The sequence below is a fragment of the Ambystoma mexicanum genome, chromosome 7q (genome assembly GCF_040938575.1).
Source record: "Ambystoma mexicanum isolate Mex_15411 chromosome 7q, UKY_AmexF1_1, whole genome shotgun sequence".
In the NCBI taxonomy this organism is placed as follows: Eukaryota; Metazoa; Chordata; class Amphibia; order Caudata; family Ambystomatidae; genus Ambystoma; species Ambystoma mexicanum.
The window spans coordinates 787,894,075-787,913,086 of record NC_090941.1 but is presented as its reverse complement, the minus strand read 5'-3'; the positions used below and the strand labels follow the sequence as shown (position 1 = coordinate 787,913,086).

General features: G+C 47.6%; 1 protein-coding gene across 3 annotated transcripts in view; it reads left to right on the top strand.

Annotated features, from left to right (window-relative positions):
- The window catches only part of DYNC2H1 (dynein cytoplasmic 2 heavy chain 1), a 3,314,293-nt gene that overhangs the window by 2,176,322 nt on the left and 1,118,959 nt on the right, over positions 1 to 19,012 (top strand). The gene's annotated exons all lie outside the window — the stretch shown is intronic.

The following is a 19,012-nucleotide window of genomic DNA, read 5'->3' as shown; positions in this document are numbered from 1 at the left end:
CAGGCTGCACATTAGCCGGACAGAGAGAAAAACCAACAGACTAAGACAGCACCCCGTTCACCCAGCGACATACGCAGCGCAGAAACCACCTGCTGGGGGGAGAAAAAGTGAGACAAGGACAGAGATGTCCCCACCCAAGTCAAAGACAAGACCAACCGCGACCATGGACTCATACACGACGGTCAAGCCTTAGCAGTTGCCGCAGCAGGAGCCCACGGCCGATGCAACGCCACTGCAACGGGAAGCAGAACCTGATAACACATCGCTCCTCCAAGCTATCGCAGCGTTGCGCACTTCTATTGAGACCAAGATAGGAGAAATAAGGGAGGACATGCAGCTTATGCGCCAAGATGCCCGCAATCTGACTGAGAGAGTCAATGCGAACGAAGCTATGCTGCAAGACAACGTTGAAAACACCACAGACTTGAAAGCAAATGGTGCTGGACTTGGAGCTGAAGGTAGCGAGATTGGAGGCTAGATCTGAGGACGCGGAAGGGCGCGCACGGCGCAACGACGTCAGGATTCTGGGGGTCCCAGAAGACATGGAAGGCTCGGACCCAACGGACTTCATAGAGACATTGCTCCTACAAGAAATAGGGGCGGCGAAGCTCTCCCAGGGGTTCTCGGTAGAACGCGCCCACCGTTCACTTCAAAAGCGCCCCCCGCCGGGATCGCACCCACGCCCAATAATAGCCAAGATTTTGAATTTCCGCGACAGAGAGATAATATTACGACACTCCAGAGAAGGCAAAGAGATTAAAAGACAGAACTCCAGAATAGTCATATACCCCGACTACACTCCCATGGTCCAGCGGGCCAGGAACTCCTTCATACCAGTGAAAGCCAGGCTACGAGCACTCAACATTAGATACATGCTGCTCTACCCGTCTCGCTTTAAAATCTTGCATAAAGGAAGAGCGATCTTCCTAGAGACCCCCGCCGCGGCAAACATGTGGCTTGAGCACAATAACTTGGCGGAAAACGGAGACGACCCACAGAAGAGTTGAAAAAAGTGAAACGAACAACAGAAACACGAACACCAATGGAAGGCCCCGCACTGCAGACAAGTCGTTTATCTAGACGCTGAAAAGGACTGCACTGAGAATACAGCTATTGCCGGGCAGGAACACAAAGAACCACAAGCAAATACACCGCTGACCCACCCCCTCATGGACAGTGCAGGCCAAATGCCTACACGCAACCCGTGCCGAAAGGCCTGGAGAGGCCCAGAAGGCTCGGGAGCCCCCGAGCGCTGCAAGTTGGAAGCAACTGCTGGGGGCAGTTCACAGTTTAACGTTTTTGTTTATTCATTCACTCGAATGGAAGTTTCAACAGTTGGTAAGTCTCCAGAATACAACGACATGGCGGAGGGAGTGCAGGCAGGGGGAGGTGATTCAATGTGGGCAGCCTCCCTACAGGACAGCGATACCAGAAGTACCCACCCCAAAATAACATGGCGGGGAACATAAAAATCATGACGTGGAATGTGCGAGGCCTCGGCACTTATCCCCGAAGGAACAGAATCAAGTCATATTTACACAGGAAAAAAGTGGGGATAGCGCTTCTACAAGAAACGCATTGCACGGTGACATCCATGGCCAAATTACAGGAACACTGGGGTGGCCAGGGCTTTGGATCTGCCTACTCGAAATATGCTAGAGGGGTGTACACATGGATCCACCCCCAACTCCCTTTTCGTTTAACCAAATTTTCCAGCGATCCGGAGGGCAGGTACGTGATTTTATCGGGGCACATTGAACAACAAGAAGTATGCATAGTGAACTCTTACCTACCCAACAATAACATCCCAGCCCACTTGACCTCGATGTACGACATAATTGCTCCACACAGGGACAGCCTGTTCATCTGGGGCGGGGATTTTAATTGTGTGCGTGACCTCACGCTGGACAGGTCGTTACCACCGCCCACCACCATAATGGCTGCCACCACAGCGCTGAACACACTGAAGGACAGATTGGACTTGGCCGACACATGGAGAGAACTCCATCCCCATACTCGAAATTACTTGTACTTCTCATCCCCACACGGCCTCCACACGAGACTTGACTATATTTTTGTAGGTAGGGAACACCTATCCCAGATGGAAGCAGCAGAGTACCTGGGCAGAACGATTTCAGACCACTCCCCATTGTTAGTAAATTGGAACCACACTGGGCCCAAACCTCCTATTCCCATGTGGCGAATGCCCATAGAGGCCCTGAAAGACCAAACATTTAGAGAGGAGCTACACGACAAGATTGACGACTACATTGAACTAAATAAGGGCAGCGTAGACTATGTGAGCACGGTATGGGAGGCCCTAAAGGTAGTGATTAGAGGAGAGATCATGGCAAAAGCAGGTGGCATTAGAAGAGCGCTGTGTGATGAACTGGCACAGGGTGAAGCAGAGATTGAAAGTCTTAGCACTGACCCTACAGACCCACAACGACACGAAGACAGGCTCAGGTCACTCCGCGAGGAATGCTCGAACGCTTGGAGCAGACTTGCCAAGTTCGATTTTGTCACCAGGACAAATAGGACCCACACGGAGGCAGATAGACCCGGTAGGCTCATGGCCTGGCTCTGCAGGAAGGAACACCCCAGACACACCATCACCCTGATACATGACGAGCAGGGCAACACGCACCAGACCCAACAGGATATTAACGACACCTTCAAGAGCTACTACAAACACTTATACGCTCACGAGATAGAAGTACCTGGGGACCAGATAGCGAACACCCTGGAAGAGATAGGGCGGGCCAGGTTCTCTTCGGCACAGACCGAGATCCTAGAAGCTGACATCACACCAGAAGACATCGCTGAAGCGATTAAGGCACAAGCCACCTGCAAGGCCCCCGGGAGCGACGGGTTACCCTCAGAATTCTACAAAGTTTATAGCTCCTCCCTGACACCACTCTTACATGAGGTCTTCCAGGAAATATTTGAACGAGGCACCTTACCAGACACCATGAGGGAGACCCTAGTGATCCCAGTCCTTAAACCAAACAAGCCCGCGGAACACTGCGATTCATATCGTCCGCTAGCCATGCTCAATTATGACATTAAACTGCTAACCACAATCCTAGCTCAGAGGTTGTCCAGGCTGATAGGGGACATTGTACACCGAGATCAGACCGGGTTTGTCCCAGCCCGGAACACGTCCATGAACTTGCGCAGGTTACAGCACATCATCAATCAAACAGATATGGCCACAGAACCCTATGCCCTACTATCGCTCGATGCCATCAAGGCATTCGACTCCATATTCTGGGAGTGGCTATTAGCAGTCCTAAAGGAGTTTGGATTTGGCCCACGGTTCATTAGGTGGATCCGAATACTCTACACTGACCCAAGAGCGTGGGTAAAAACTGGGAGACATGTCTCGGAAGCCTGGGAGATATGTAGAGGTACTCGGCAAGGCTGCCCGCTCTCCCCCATGCTCTATATACTGGGACTAGAGCCCATAGCCATTTATTTCCGGAAGCAATTCTTTGATGCAGGAATACGGCTGGGAAGGGTAGAGCACATCATCTCGCTTTATGCGGATGATGTGCTCTTATACGTCAAAGATCCGCACCTTAATGTCACAACCATGTTGGACGTCCTTGATAATTTCTCCAAAGTCTCTGGCATACAGTTCGATAGGGCAAAGTCCTGCTTATTTCCGCTAGCAGGCCTTAAGGATAGTGATCCGGCAGAGCTCCCACAGCTGGGGATAAGGTGGGAAACCACTAAGTTCCGCTACTTAGGCATTCAGATCATGCACACTCCCCAACTGATGCACGAACACAATACAAGTTCAGTAATACCCGCACTGCGCAAATCGATGTCCTTCTGGGCAAAACTCCCACTGTCAGCAATGGGGAGAATATCGATAACCAAAATGATTGTCCTCCCTAGATTTCTGTACAAGTTCCAAAATGTACAGTATTACATTAGAAACCCGTTCTTTCGCTTACTGGAATCAATAATTCGAGATTTCGTATGGGGGCAGGGCAGACATAGAATAGCGCACTCCACACTAGTCCTACAGCATACTCAAGGAGGAATTCAACTCCCGCATTTCGAAAAATATTACTTATCCGCCCAACTCAGCTTTGTGTCCAAATGGCTAGCGGACGAGACCACATCGGAGACCCCCCTGCTGCAGTCTCTGATCCCCCCACTGCAACTGAAGGAACTACTCTGGGCGCCATGTTACATGCTGGCAAACACACCCTACATAGCTACCCTGGGGAAACGAATCTGGCAAAGACAAATTGCACTAAGACACCAGACACACTTGTATTCCCCAGAAATACCTATGATCTGGGACCTATGCAAATCCGATTCAGACCTGCTACACCTCAGAACCTGGGAGAGGAAGGGAGTCTGCACATGGGGAGACCTATATGATGGGGGCACCTTCAGAGAGTTCAGCTCACTACAGAACGCAGATGGGCTGCCCGCCGGCCAGTATCTGTGGTACCGTAAGATACGTGAAATAGCAAGACATAAGTGGGACACTTAGCCAGAAGAACCCGAACCAGACCCTCTCACAACCCTACTATATAACCTAGGCGAGGGACAAAAACTGATATCCCAGTTATACAGACATCTCAATGACAACCCTAACCCAAAAGGGGAGACCCTGAAGAGCAAATGGGAAATAAACATTGGCCAGGAGATGTTGGAAGGAGAATGGAGCAGAGCGTTAGTGTTTCCTAAAGCCGTGTCCAGAAATCATAGATTTCGCTTCATACAGCTAAACGTTGTACATCGGACTTACCTCACCCCACATAAACTAAGAACATTCTACAAGAACGCAAGCCCTAGCTGCTCATGGTGCACAGCTGACAGAGCAGATCTCATACACATGTTCTGGGAATGCATCACAGTGCAATCCTTATGGGCAAAAGTTAAACAGACCTATGAGAAGGCGAGCACCTCCAACTACAGGTGGACCCCTGGAGAATGCCTCTTGGGAACCTACCCCAGACCGGCTAAACTCAAGCATTGGGTCAAACTAATGGACTTAATGTGCATGATGGCAAAGAGACATATCGCCATGTCCTGGAAAAAGCCAGCGGGACCCAGACACACCGCCTGGCTCAAGGAACTTGTGCGATGGATTAATGCAGAAACGAGGGCATGGGAAGACAGTGTTACCAGATCTACTGATGAGGCAAGCGCCACCCTAGAAGCATGGAAGGAGATGACCAGAACTATAATCTACCCCTCAGACGACAAACCCCCATGAGCAAACATAATCTGGACTGTGCAATACAGCAGGATCTCGGAAACTCACAAGGGAGGCCCCCCCAATACCCAAAGAAACTGCTGCAGTCTAGACCCCCCCCTCCCCTGCACCACGCCCTGTCGGGGGCCCCGTAAATGGACATCGGAGCCTAAACAAGGAGACGGTTATGTTGTTATGTTAATGTTGGGAAAGCTTTCCCCTTTTCATTTTCTTATTCCTGACCTTTTTCTTCTTTTTTCTCTCTTCTTTCTTTCTTTTTTGGCTCAGCTTTTACGACTCAATGTATAACATCAAAAGTATTGCATAAAATGACACTGTCAACTCGCCAAATGTCATTATATTATGATAAATTCCAATAAACAAACTTGAAAATAAATACTCTTGTTCTAACCTTTGCTTCTTTCCTTCTTTCTAGGTGCTACAGGTTCGAGGCGGGCGTGGCAGAAGGCTGGATGCTGCTGCTGGCACGGTGAGCGTTACGCTGCTGGATGCAGAATAACGGGAAGCGTGTGCTGCTCTTCGGGCGTTGTTTAAATAGCCTCCAAAGTAGTCCCAGGTAGGTATTCCTCCCCGACCACACCCGAGTAACAAAATAGTCCCTAAGGTAAAGTAGTCCCTTCCCGGCCTCACATGGGCTTGGATCTTCTTGCAGCATGGTCTGCATCAGGTAAGTGTGTGTGCACCTATGAGCCTGGCGCCATAGGCGCCAGGACTGAACCCAGACAGCCCCTAGCAGGGGTTGCTGGGTTTTCTCAAGGCAACATGATGCCTGCTCCCGGGGCTGACGGACGTGGTCTGGATGCCCGGGGGTATGCATCATGACAGCACTCCCCCTCAAGGCCCCTCCTAAAATTGTTCCTCCCCTTGGTCCTGGTTTGTCTGGGAAGTCCCGATGGAATCTCTTCACTAATCGTGGTGCATGAACGTGGTCACTAGGCTCCCATGACCTTTCCTGTGGCCCGTAACCTTTCCAATCAATTAAGAAAAAAGTTTTGATTTAACCACCTTGGAGTCCAGGATGTTTTTCACCTCGAATTCAGGTCCTCCATCTATCAAGATAGGATCTGGTGGTTTGGTTAATCTTGTTCCTGGTTGAACTGGTTTTAAAAGTGAAACATGAAAGACAGGATGAATTCGCATATTGGAGGGTAATTCCAGTTTGACGGCCACCGGGTTGATAATGGCCTTAATGGTGTAAGGTCCCAAATATATAGGATTAAAAGTCTGAGTTCCTTTCAGAGGTATGTATGTGTTTTGTTGCTAGCCAAACCTGATCTCCAATTTGGTACTGTGGAGTTTCACTTCTATGTAGATCAGCATTTTTCTTGTATTTCGCTTTTGCTTGCTTCAAATGTTCTGTCGCTTCTTTGAAGGCTTGTGTAATAGTAGAATGCAAATGACTAACTGCAGGCGTTTCTAAGTGCTGAGGCGAATCGAGTTCTGAGGTTCGAGGGTGGTGTCCATATATGGTATAAAAGGGACTTTGTCCGGTTCCTGAATGTATAGAGTTATTGTATGCATATTCGGAAATCCATAAAATATCTTTCCAATTACTTTCGGTCTGGTGAAGCATGCAACAAAGGTACTGTTTAAGGGTCTGGTTGGTCCTCTCCGTCTGACCATCGGTCTGGGGATGGTGACTGGTTGATAACCTTACGTCTATTTGCGCCAATTGGCAACATTTCTTCCAAAAATGTGAAATGAATTGACTACCTCGGTCAGAGACCAATACAGAAGGAAACCTGTGTATTCGAACAATGTTTTCGAGGAACTCCTTGGCCAGGACTGAACCAGAAGGTAATCCCTTCAAAGGAATAAAGTGGGCCATCTTGGAAAAAAGATCCACGAAAACTAGAATGGTGTTAAATCCATTACATGGAGGTAGATCAGTAATAAAGTCGAAGGATAAGGTGTGCCAAGGTTTAGGTGGAATATCCAAAGTTTGTAAAAGGCCAGCTGGTTTTTTATTCTGACTCTTGTTTTGGGCGCAAATGCCGCAAGACATCACAAATGACTTAATATCTTTTCGCCAGGCGGGCCACCAGAATTGTCTCTTAAATTTGGCTTCGGTTTTTGCGATACCTGGGTGACCTTCCATTAGGGAATCATGATAATTGGAGATGACAAGTTCCTGTAATTCCTTGTGTGGTAGAAATAGTCGTCCTTGATAGTAGGGTAGGTCATTGATGACTGAGTAATCCGGGCCTTTCTTTACCCAGTCCTGCAGAGCTGCTGGATTGAAGAGTTGTTGGATTTTTAAATGTATTTCTTCTAGTGTCTGTAAAGTAGTTATGCCAAGAATTCTTTGTTCAGAAATTATAGGCACCGGCTCCGCATATGCTTCTTCCATTCCTATTCGGGATAAGGCATCTGCCTTGCCATTTTTACAGCCTGGTTGATAAGTGATCACAAAATCGAATTCGGCTAAGAATAATGCCCATCGAAGTTGGCGCGATGATTGGGCTTTGGCTGTTTTTAGATACTGCAAGTTCCGGTGATCAGTGATTACAGTAATGGTATGCCTGGCACCGAGAAGATAGTGTCGCCAAGCCTTAAAGACGGATTTGATGGCTAATAACTCTTTATCGGTATCCGCATAGTTTAACTCGGGTGCCGAGAACTTTCTGGACCAAAATGCCACTGGGTGAAGCTGACCAGTTTCAGGATCCTTCTGGGACAGGACAGCACCCATGGCTAAACTGGATGCATCAGTTTCCACTATGTATGGAAGCTCTGGGCGTGGATGCTTTAAGACAGGCGCAGACGTGAATTTCGCTTTCAGCTCTTGGAAGGCCTTTTCAGCCTCTTCGGTCCACAAGAAACGTTTGTTATTTCGCAAAAGTGCTGTGATGGGATGTACAACATGTGCGAAGTCCGGAAGGAATCTGCGGTAGAAATTGGCAAATCCGAGCATGTTTTGCACCCCTTTAACTGAACTAGGTGATGGCCACTTGAGAATTGCGTCCACCTTTCGTGAGTCCATTCGGACTCCTTTTGGAGTCCAGATAAATCCAAGGAATTCAACTTCCGTAACATGAAAAACACAGTTTTCCAATTTTGCATATAACTTGTGCTGGCATAGTTTCTCAAGGACTGCACGTACGTGCTTAACATGGTCTGATTCTGAGGAGGAGTACACAAGGATATCGTCTATGTATACGACAACACAGACGTCAATAAGTTTACGAAAGACATTGTTCATAAAATACTGGAAGCCTGCTGGTGCATTCCAACCCGAAGGGCATCACCTGATATTCGAATAAACCGTACTTGGTGCGAAAGGCCATCTTCCATTCGTCGCCTTTCTTTACACGTACCAGATGATATGCCCCTCAGAGATCTGACTTAGTGTAGATACAAGCATCCTTTACTTGGTCTAGTAGTTCGGGGATCAGAGGCAATGGGTATCGGTTTTTTACCATAATCTGATTTAGTGCGCGGTAGTCTATGCACGTTCTAAGGTCACCTTCCTTTTTTGGCACGAAGAACAAAGCTGAGGATACAGGAGACTTGGAAGGGCGAATAAAGCCATTGGCAAGGTACTGGTCGAAGTATTGTCGTAGGTGAAGGTTCTCAGGTTCCGTAAGGGCATAGATCCTGCTACAAGGGGGTTGTGCACCGGGTATGAGATCGATTTGACAATCGTACGATCTGTGAGGAGGTAAGGTGTTTGCCTGTTCCTTTTGGAAGACATCATGGAATTCTTGGTATTCTGGCGGTAGTTGCATGACTGCTGTGGTTACTGTGGCCAGGCCTGCGTTCTGATTTTTCTTTGGGTAACAGGTTTGTGCACAATCCAGGAAGGTTATTCTTTTCTCTTGCCAATCAATACCAGGATTATGTGTTTCCAACCAAGGTATCCCCAGTATTATTTGGAACTGTGGGGCTTTGATTAGATCAAACACAATAGTCTCTCGATGCCCATCCTGACCCAATAGTGTCATCTCTGCGGTGGAATGAGTTACAGGCCCAGAGGCTATTTCAGTTCCATCGACTGTGTTGATGACATCTGAGGTGGTTTTTCGGCAGAGGGGTAGATTCATCCTGGAAGCCAATTTGTGGTCCATATAGTTCCCTACGGCCCCGCTATCAATGTATACCCTTACTGCGTGCATACGTGAGGGTTGTCTAGGATCAATTAGGACCATTGGTATGATCAGATGCGCGGTCTGAGTGTCCTTCTTTAAGCTCAGCAAGCAGACCTCTACGCTTGTCGGGCGTGGTCGTTTTCCAAATCGGGCTCTTTTGGACTTTTATTAGCAACTCCTACCACCACCTTGGGTGGTTTTATAGGGCAATCCCGTAGAAAATGTCCTGAGGTTCCACAGTACAGACACAATTGCATCTGTCTTCTTCTTTCCCTTTCCTTTTGAGTTAAGGGTCCTTTGACCCCCCCGATTTGCATAGGTTCTGATGCATCTGTTCCTTTGGGGGCAACGTTGGATTTAACCAATACCCGATTTTCGAACGTAGCTCGATCAGCCTTTCTATTCTGGAGTCGATGATCCAGCTGGACCACTAAGTCTATAAACTCTGCGCAATCCTGAGGTGGGTTCACAACTTGAGCCAAGATGTCTTTAAGTTCTCCCCGAAGTCCACGATGAAACAATGTAATTCGTTTTTCCTCAGGCCATCTGGTTTCCACTATCAATCTATTGAAGGTTACAATATAGGTTAGCAGATCCTGGTTACCCTCTCGTAGGGACAAAAGTTTGTTATCCAGGGCCTGTCCTTGGCAGTGCCGGGCAAATTGTCTTTCCATGCTCGTTTGAAAGCCCTGAAAATCCGAAGAATTGGGTCATCCTGAGTAACTAGTGGAATTGACCAATCAGCTGCACTGCCACTGAGATATGATAATACAAAGGCTACCTTGGCTTGATCGTTTGGGAAGGCTCCTGGTCTGCATAAAAATTGCAAGCGGCATTGGTTCATAAACACGGTGAACCTTTTGGGATCTCCAGCAAAGCGTTCGGGTGGAGCTAATGGAATATTTCCTGGTAGGTTTATTTGCACAGGGTTACTCGATAACACAGGAGCTGGGTTTCCCCCGGAACCAGGTAGGGTTGCTTGTCCAGCTTGAGTTTGCAGCAGTTGTCTAGCGAGATCATCTGTGCGCTCCTTCGATACAATTAGTTCTCTTCTGAGGGCATTAGTCTCTTGGCGAGCGGAGTGCACTTCCGCCCTAAATTCGCCCAATAGTTGTGCCAGTTGGTCGGTTTCTGAGGTTTCCATAACGCCCGGGTGGGGATTTGTAGATAGGCTTCGCGTTCTGTTACGCTCACCTGGCTCCCACAGGGTCGTCGGACCCAGACTGCTGCGGCCTCCACCCTCGTGAAGCGTAGTGCAGCGATGACTGACTGAATCTGCCCTCCTAATCTTGTCTGCTTTGCCCGTAGAAATATTCTCCTACAAGTGGAGAGATAGATTTAGCCACTTGTGGATTGAAGTGATAGCACCCCCACTGTCCTCCCACTAATGACCTCTGAAGCGCCCCCTCTCAGCAATCTCACCTTATATTCTTGAAGGATGAGCTCTCCATCCTGCGAAGCACGCAAGGGCGCGTTGATGACAGTTACTTCACTGGCCTGAAGATATTGGAAGAGTTGTAGACGAATCCTGACTCCAAAAGGTCCTGGCGAAGAGCCGTAAGTATATAGTTCGTAAGAGTTCAAAATGTCTGGAATTCACTCCTGTCCAATTCCTCTTTTATCTTGCAGCTTTGACCCAATAAGAAGATTGACAGCTGAAAGCGCTCCGGTAAAAGTCTGTGTTACCCAAAACTGTCCGGTAAATAATGCCAAGGGTTAAACTTGCTGCTTTCTCCTTATCTTACAGGTGCAGCATTAGAAGATGTGGCGTGCTGAAGAATTATACCTCCGGCGGTAAAATCAGGTAAGCATATGGCGGCTAAAGAGATTGTCTCGGTCTGTTCTCTCTGCTCACCTTGTTGTTTCTTGTCCCCCTTAGGTGCCGGGATTCAGCGATGTTAAGATGGAGACATCGCCGGATCGAAGAGATGCTGCGTGGAACGGTGAGTATGGCGCGGCGCTGCTGCTGGCGATGCGACGCGTTTAAAACAAAGTCTTTCCTCTGGTTTGAAGATGCGATGAAGCCGGAATCAGGTAAGAAATCAGGTAATACTCTTGTTCTAACCTTTGCTTCTTTCCTTCTTTCTAGGTGCTCCAGGTTCGAGACGGGCGTGGCAGAAGGCTGGATGCTGCTGCTGGCACGGTGAGCGTTACGCTGCTGGATGCAGAATAACGGGAAGCGTGTGCTGCTCTTCGGGGTTGTTTAAATACCCTCCAAAGTAGTCCCAGGTAGTTATTCCTCCCCGACCACCACCGAGTAACAAAATAGTCCCTAAGGTAAAGTAGTCTCTTCCAGGCCTCACATGGGCTTGGATCTTCTTGCAGCATGGTCTGCATCAGGTAAGTGTGCACCTATGAGCCTGGCGCCTATGGCGCCAGGACTGATGTCGCATATGAGCCTGGCGCCATAGGCGCCAGGACTGAACCCAGACAGCCCCTAGCAGGGGTTGCTGGGTTTTCTCAAGGCGACATGATGCCTGCTCCCAGGGCTGATGGACGTGGTCCGGATGCCTGGGGGTATGCATCATGACACCTGGCCACGCCTCCATTCCTCATCAGAGAGATATCCGTTCCAGCTTCCGTTGCTTGGAAACCTTTTTGACAGCGGGTGTAGTATGACCCGTCTCGACCGTCGATCCTTCTTGGCTCGACCGAGCCACTCATCGGCTTTGGAATTGATATCTGCCGCCATATATATTACGTCACTATGCCCCTGTACCTCAGTTCCTTTTTTCTGTGTGCTCGGCACACTGTTGTTCGGAACACTTCTCATGAGAGAATATTTAAATTCAACAACATTTTGATTGACTTTTGTTGATATGTCCGCACCTAAGGCATCCAGTTTCAAGCATTGTCAAGACTGCAACTCCAAGATGTCGGTCACTGGCCTGCACAGTATCTGCGTGTGGTGCCTCGGTAAAGATCAGGATGTCGAGGAGGGTGGGTTGTGTCAACAAATGAATCCCATGCCATTGAGGGAGCGTGTTAGGGAGAATTCTCATTCGAGTGGATTGTGTCCTCCAACGTATTCCTCATCTTAGATGTATTCCATCCAGCTTTAGCTGCTTTGGAAAAAATTTCGGCAGAGGGCGCTGTGCGTCGATGTCGTCGAGTCGATGGTCCCTCGAAGGCCTCTGTCGAAGGGTATGGAGTCTGTGGTGGGGTGTCACTATGACACCCCTGTGTTACTGCACGGAGGGTGCTGTGTAACACACATAGTAAAAACACACGAGACCCTACGGAGTAAAGGACCCCATAGCCCCTAAAACACATTAACAGTCAAAGGAACACCATAAATCATGTCCAAGAGTGGGAGAAAAGGAGTCTCACTCTTGGCAGGAGAAAAAAAACAAACTCCTGAAATCCAGCAAAGCTGCTGGGGAACTCACTAGGTTAGGAAATTCAGCCTAAAGAGAGAATTCTCCCTAACAGAGAGAAGCCTTTTCATATTATCGCAGTAAGGCCTAGTCCAAAGATGGAGTCGAGGGTACACAAAATGGAAGCCCAAGTGTCTCGCACAACAGCCCCGCATCTGCTACTGTTAGCATGCCTACGAGCAATGGAAGCATCCCTCATTATTGTGCGAGCAAGTGGTTTACATCGTGCTGAATGTATGAGGGGGGCCTAAACGACCCCTCACTCCCACACAATGACAAGCAGCAACACAACACTAAGATTTGATGGACCTAGAGAATGGGAGAAAGGGCTAGGTTTCACAGAATGACAGGCAGTAGTTGAAACACCTGGGCCTAGGTTTCACAGAATGGCAGGCAGTAAATGAAACACCTAGATTCGAGACACCTAGAAATGGTAGAAGGCCTAGGTTTCACAGAATGGCCGGTTGTAATTGAAACACCTAGATTCTAGGCACCTAGAAATGGGAGAAAGGCCTAGGTTTCACAATGCAGTTTGGTACAAGAGAAAAACACACCTAGATTTGAGAGTCCTGTATAGTGGGAGAGAGGCCTAGGTTTCACAATGCAGTTTGGGTACAGGAGAAAACACACCTAGATTTTGAGAGTGCTGTATAGTGGGGGTGAGGCATAGGTTTAACAATGCTGTTTGGGTACAAGAGAAAACACGCCAATGTGACGCAATGCAATATTAGCAATTCTCGGGACGTGCGACGCAGGCTAATCATTTGGTGTTTCAAGTGCTTCCAAACGTTCTCCTATAGGAAACAATTGGGAAAATCCCACCATTCTGCAGATTGTAGGGAATAGCAAGGTACAACTCTAATTTTTTGACCAATCCTCCTCCAGAAAGGGGAACCTGCCAGAGGGGACACCAGGGTGTCCTCTGAGAAGAATTCTAGGTCAGGGTTCAGGAACCCGCAGACTAGGAATAGCTGGATGAAGGAGGAACAAAAGCCCACTTCAGACAAAAGGGTTCAATTGTAGATGTGGGGAACTGAAACCCCACTACTCTTGGTCCCAGGGGACCCCCGACTACAACATTAAGAAATATACCAGTACCTCAGTACTTTGGGACAAGTACTTGGTGCTGGATGTAGAGAATGTGGTGCAAGAACAGTGAGAAAACAGTGAGCTTTTGCGCCAAGCTCAGTTATGACTAGCCAAGGTTGGGACCTCCAAATGGATGGGACTGGGACTCACAACCCTGCAACAATCCAGACAACCCAAAGGATCCACAAAACAGGACACCTGAGAGGACAACCCAAAAGGCAAAGATGCGACAGGAGCATCTAAGAGCCAGATCAAGGTTCCAGTTCTACTCATGGAAGCAGGAGGGGGGGCAGTAGTCCATCAAGAAACAGTCCCATTATCTAGGCAAATGCTGTAGGTGATTCTGGACACTCAAAAATAGACTTGAGGTGGGGCAGAAGCAAGCCACTCAGTTTCTAGGCCAGGAAGACTCCCCACCTTGGGGAACCTGTGCTAAAAAGATTTGCCAGGTAGGCAACCCTGCGTACCAGGACAATACCCCACAAAAGAGGCATTACAGCCAGCTAGGATGATGACAAAAAGCTTGGAAAGAGCTCATGATGGGATTTCACTAGCAGAGAAGAAGAGTACATGGAAATGTGAGCAAGGTTCCAGCCAGTATGGCCACATCCGGGTTCTCAGCAGTAATGCATCTTTAACAGTAGTCTACCAGGAGTTCAGGTGCAGACTCTGGGGAATGTACACAGCCTCCCGATCAGACGATCATTGACTCAGGGCTGGCCTGATCAGCCCTACAATACCATCACAGGTGAGTACACAAAGGTGTTGTTAGCCAGCCAGTCGGGCTAGCACAAAAAAGAAAAGTGTCACACATGCCCACCCACAGTGGATGTAGATTGGGAAGTTTAGAGGACTGTAAATCTGTTTAAACTAAAATCAAGGGTGTATTTTTCAGCAGACAACCCTTTTGTGCATGCGTTATTTTCCACATCAACAATGGGATGCCCCAACACTTAATGGTTGGCGCAGGGCTCACAAATTGCATCAGTACCACAATGCCACTTTATAGATGTATAGGGCTGTGTTTGGGGAGTTTTCCTGAAGTCCACCTGGTAGTAGGACTCTGTTATGTTATGTGCTTGCTTATTTCGCGCCGGTAGCCCGCAGGCATCAGGGTGCGGGAACCAAGAAAATCAAAAACACGTCGTTCTCCTCCTTGAGTTAGATTGGATACTGGGGACAGGGGACCATAATTACTCATTGGAACAGCAAGGTTTTAAGCAGTTTCCTAAATCTCTGGTAGTTTGCTTCTAGCTGTAATGCCATCAGCAATTTATTCCAGTGGTCTACTGCTTTCACCAAGAAGGATTCACGCTTGGCACTGGGAATATTCAAGGTGCCCCTGTCGGCTGATCTTAGACATCTTCCGGGTGTATAGAAGGAGACATGTTTTTTGAAATAGCTGAGGGCCTCTCCATATAAGCATCTATGGATTATTGTCATGGCCTTAAAATTAAGTCTATCCTCCACTCTTAACCAAGGGAGTGCTCTTCTCCCTGTTGACACATGTTCTATGTTTTTTATATTCTTAACTATGCGAACTGCGTCGTTTTGTATGACTTGACACTTTTGAATTTCCCTCTTCGTAGCTCCTAGCAAAAGAGCATTGCCGTAGTCAAGCCGCGGCAGGATGATAGCTCTAGCAATTGTTGCAGCATTGACTTCATTAATGAAGGGTCTTATTGCTCTGAGAAGACGCAGATAGTAGGCATTATTTTTCTGCAGGTAGCTTACTTGTACCTCAGAGCCCACTGAGGCTTCCACCATCATCCCGAGAGTTTTAACATGCGGCATCACCGGGATGATGGCGTCTTTGATGGTAAAGGACTTATATTCCTTCCCCAACTTGGATCTAGCCTGTCGCGTTCCAAAGATCAACAGTTCAGTTTTAGTATTGTTTAAACACATCCAATGATGTTGCATCCAGTGGTCTATGACCTGATAAACCTCTGAAATGTTCGCACTGTTAGTAATATAATCACCCGTAAGTTCGAAAATGAGCTGCGTATCATCGGCGTAATTCGTGAAGAATACGCCGATGTGTTCCAGGAGTTCTCAGAGGCTTCTCAAATATAAATTAAACAAAAGAGATGACAGGCTTGCTCCCTGCGGGACTCCATAAAAAAAATGGGAGAAATTGTCACCCCAATGTACTCTGGCACTCTGATCTACACAATGATCCCCTGGTATACAGGTCCCCAACTAGTATAAGTCTGTACTACCCAAAGGATTGGTAGAATGGCAGAGCAGCCAGGCTTATTTTATGAGGAGGATGTGAGCTGTAGTTAAGTACAGAGAACCCAGTAAATACTGTAGTACTAAGAAACAAGTACACACATGAAGTTATAATAAAATATACATTTATTGTATATACACAGGGCAAGGTAAGCAAACACTATTCAGTCTAACCAATGCACATAGGAAACACAAGCAATACTTTTCAAAGGTGACTGCTTCAATAGTTGTGTCGTGCGCCCACAATTGTTCCAGAAAATGACAGTTTCATTCATTTATAAAGTCACTCGGACAAAGTCTGTAGGAAGGAAAAAGAGGGTTATTCAACAGCAAGATACTTCTTAGTAACACTTTTCTATGGTCCTAATGCTTTAGCAGTACAACCCCCAATTAGTCACGAGTTCATCAGTCGGTTGAATGGGGGTGCAAAAGTCTTATGTAGCAGTAAAAATGGCACTTTAGTTAGTTAAATAAAATGCTTTAGTATAATAACACAATGACTAGGGACCTTGCAAAGGACTCACTTAAAGAGCACAAACTGTTAAGCTTTGGCAAGAGGTATGGGTGGACACCCAAACACCTGGTATCTCACTCCAGTCGCACTAGAGCGACTGTTCGGGTTGAGTTAAATTCTACCCTAAGGTCCCACAGTGCCTAGGGTGGTTGAAGAAAATGCAGCTGGATTCTTTCCTGTGCAGCAACGACGGACCCGGTCTCCTGATTCCTCGGCTGGTGACGAAATGAAGGATTCTGAATGGGATGTCACAGCAGCAGTCGCAAGAAAGGACCCTCAGCAAGGCTTTCTCCGGTTTCCCACATCAGTCTGCGGTTTTGGTGCCTTTTTATTATCTCCAACAATGAACGGTTACCGCCTAGTCAATCTGCATCGATTCTGCAGTCCTGTACTCTGGTGAGGGGACTTGATGAGTGGGATCATGCCTCTGGAGGTCCAACTGGAGCTCACCAAAGTTCTGGGACGATTAGTTCATGCAAAGAGGGTGCACTGCATTTGGGTCAGAGGTCCCCTGGTATTAACGGTTTGCAGCCCTGAAAGGTCACAGCACGTCGGGGAGGGGGGGTCTCGATCTGCAGTTCGTCTTAGGGCTGGTTGGTCCCACCAGCCAAAGGGAAAGAGTCTTCCTCTTTGGAGCTCCTCTGTCGATAAGAAAACAGGGTCAGGACAGCAGTGGTCGCTTCACAGTTACTGATGTTGTCCGACAGTTGCCTCACAATCTCAAGGGCTTTCATCGGGTCAATACTGGACTATTGCAAAACCCTATTTGCAGGTACTTCTGTTTGAAACCTCAAAAATCTGCACATCATTCAAAATAATGCTCTCAGAGCTGCTCTGAATATCCCCAGGCCAGAGCAGATTACATTGGCTAGACAAAATGCTCACTGGCTCCCCATTCGACAGCGGATTATGTTCAAAACGTTGGCCATCACACACACACATGCATAACCACTACGCACCCAGATATCTCTCGCAAAAATTACAAAAATCCAAATCCTCTAGGCTGAGCCAGTCACGCTACACTAACTGCCTGATCACCCCGAGGTATAGACTGAAAAGAGCTGAGGGCACAAGCTTGCCTGTTATTGCGACAGAAAACTGGAACGCCATCCCTCACGAACACGGAGCGGAACAATCTTACTGGGTCTTCCAAAGACACCTTAACTATAGGGTTGTTACTGTGACCAAAAAGTCACAGGAGCCGAGAGAAGGGGGATACTAGGTATCCATTTAGCACTCCACATAAGGTGGTGTGTGCTAATCTCTCATAAATCAAAGTTTAGGAAGGATACAAAGTATCCCTCTTTCCTTAAGAGCAGTAGTTCTTAGGAAAAATGAAAGAATATAAAGCGAGAACCCAATGGGTTCCCACCAACACTGCACATAGGGTACTATGTGCTGCAAAAGTTACACAGATGCCTTTAAGAGATATGGAGTCAAGCAAGACTCCATGGAATAAGATCAAACGGAAATAACAGAGCAAAGTCAGAGCAAATAAGTATGAATGAGGGGAAAAAGTATGAATGAGGGGAAAAAGGCTACCCTCATTCAGAAGAGAAAGAAAAAGGTCCAGAAGTCCAGCAAAAAGTGCTGGGAGTCTCACTAGGAGAGGGGATTACGCATACAACTGATAACATCTCCCTAAAAGGCTGCTACTGCCGTACAAGTGGCTACAAACCTGGTGTATCCAAACCTAAATAGCAAGTGCCAACAGCCTATTACACAACAAACCTTCACCGTGGGACCCAAATTAGGTGCTTAAAATGCTCCCCTGATGTGATAGTCTTATGTGCTTCTAAGGGCAGCATATCAAAAATAGAGTGGCAGTGTTGAAGGGACTTCAGCAGACGATCCTCTGACCACAAATTCAAAAGTTGGAAACCAAGGAAGCTAGCAAAAGGTTTAGAGAACTCAGTAAGTTAGGGAGCTGACAAGGTGTGGCAGACAAGCACCTGTTGCTGACCCTCACCTTCAGTCTGTCTCGTGTCAAGGACAGAATCCCCATGTATAGGAATGTGGTTCCAGTCAATCAGTGCACCTATTGACCATAAGAAAGTGGTTTGCCATGGTCTTTATGGTGATGAGTAAATTTGAGCAATTTTGATGCCTCCTGCAGTGAAACTGTTTCTCCTGCTGTGGACCCTGCAGTTCCGTAGTGTCATTCAGGAGACAGATAAGCAGAAGAGGAACATGTCCAGGTCCCATACCACATGTTCTTCCCACCACCACTCCTCTTCACAGCAGCCCACCAGTCCAGGAACCCTGCTTCCATCCCCTTTAGGAATCTAATACAGGGAGATATCATGCAAATCAAGCTATGCTCTGCATACCCCTCCCCCGAAATGGGGCTGGCCATCCGAACTGCTATGCTATATCCAGTTTGCATGAGACCACAAGCTACCCTAGATGTGTTTCTGCCTCATTGGCATGATCAATGAAGTGTAGCTTGTGACTCTAGGCAAAGCAT